We start from the raw sequence: 2064 nt of genomic DNA, 5'->3' as shown, positions 1-2064 counted from the left end.
AAATTTGTGTGACACACTTTCATCCGCACTCGGGAAAAAATATTGCAAATAAAATTATTTCAATTGAGAGCTGGCAATAAAGTTAGGATGTAATAGAATCCTAAAGGGATATATATAAATTTAACTGGGGAAATGTAAGAGGGTCCTTGTGAACAACTCATGTATTTATTTTCCTCTGTGTATCTCTCTCCACTGTTTGGCTGTTGGCTACTACACATGAATATTGCACGCTCTCTGGGCTTCTTTTCTGGCCAAAACATGCAACAGGCCATGTCCTGTCCCAATAATTGGCCCGTCGTGTTGGGACACAGAAAACAAACGCAGAAGTAAACAGATTTCAGCGCATAGAAGGAGTAAAGAGCACAGGACATGCTCAAGTAATTGGCTACAAAACTGCAACATAACAATAACAATTCAATATGTCGGCAACAGATGCCCCGTACAAAGACCCACTCCCTTGCCCCGAGTCCCATTCTGACGCCAGTTTGGGCCGCCGCCTGCACTTGTAAGCCCGGCCTAATTGGCCCTCATTACATCAAAGAGTTCTGCGTGGGGAATGCTAAGCGCAAATAAGACTCATCTGTGTGTGGTGGTAATGAGTTCGAATATGGCCACGCCCCTAACATCTGCTGATGGTCATCGAGGGACACTCGAGATGTCCTAAACGAAGCATCCTAAACTTTTGCTACATACACTTGGAAAATATATTTACATTAAATTTGGTTTCTTTTAAGTATTTCAGGTTAAAGTGGCCAGGAATAATGAGAGGTTAAATGCCTTAAATATTTATTTTTGAGACGGTAATCATCTGGAGTACTTTGAGATTTATATAGCATACTTTTATGGGTTTATGAGACTTTAGAAGCTTATAACGCCGAAAGGAGTCATTTCCGACCCTATAATTCATATATATTCTTGATCAGCATGGTTAGCCGAGTCGGTCTAGACATGTCCGGCAAGAATTTAATTTTTTCAAAATTTTCAAATTTTTTTATGGGGTCCTATCGTAAAAATTGTCAAAAATTTAATAAAAATTTAAATTTTTTTAAATTTTAAAACTAAGTATGCAGATTTGTTAGCATATTAAAAACAAACATTTTGCAGCTTTCCGAATAAAAATTAATGCCTTTTTAGCTTAGTTATGAGATTTTCAAGCTTTAATTTGTCGAACAATTTTGAATATAAAAAGGTTTATAAATATCTATTTTCGATTCAATCTTATAATTTCAATGCTAAACTTGCTTTTAAAATGGAACTTCTAATTTTTATAAATTTTTAAACTAGTCTCCAGTAAGACACCCATGGCGTATACTTAATTTAAGGGGTTTCACGTTAAGTATACGCCATGTATGCCACAATTATCATAAGTCGAAGACTATTTTTATATCCTTGCAAAGTGTTCGAATTTTGGTTAGAAGCTTGGAACACCATGATGGAGTCATATCCGACCCTATATATAATATAAATAGCCTTGATCAGGATTAACTGGCGAATCTTTCTAGGCAAGTACGAAAACATATTTTTTTTGTCAATTTCTTCAAAATTGTATAAGGGGTTTAATCGTTAAAATTGTCAAAAATTTAGTTTTCAGATTTCTAAACTTTAATTGAAGTTTTACATTCACCGTTTTTATTAATTTAAATTATTTAATATATTAATTATATTAATTTAAATTATTTTATATATATACATATATAGTCCACCGATTCCCCGTGCTCCGATTTATATACTAATAAAATTATATAAAATAATAACTTCAAAGTTTCATTCATATGGCTTGCTTTTAAATTTGTTCCAAAACAAATCTCTCTCTGTGCATATGATTCCCAACTGGTTCTAACATCCCCGGAACGAAGTGACTGCTGCCGGCCAAGTATCAAAAATGGGTTGTGTTACAAAAGTTGCAAGTCATTGTTTATTAGTGTTCAAAGTTAGTAACTGATAATACATACTTACTAGTCAAAGATAATTACTGGTCATAGATACTCACTGTTCAGAGTTACTTACTGCTCATAGTTACTTAATGTTCATAGAAACCCACTGATCATAGTTAATCAATGGTCA

The sequence above is a fragment of the Drosophila serrata genome, unplaced genomic scaffold, assembly GCF_035046125.1.
Source record: "Drosophila serrata isolate PLE 108 unplaced genomic scaffold, ASM3504612v1 contig_334, whole genome shotgun sequence".
Lineage (NCBI taxonomy): Eukaryota > Metazoa > Arthropoda > Insecta > Diptera > Drosophilidae > Drosophila > Drosophila serrata.
Note: the sequence above shows the minus strand (reverse complement) of the source record.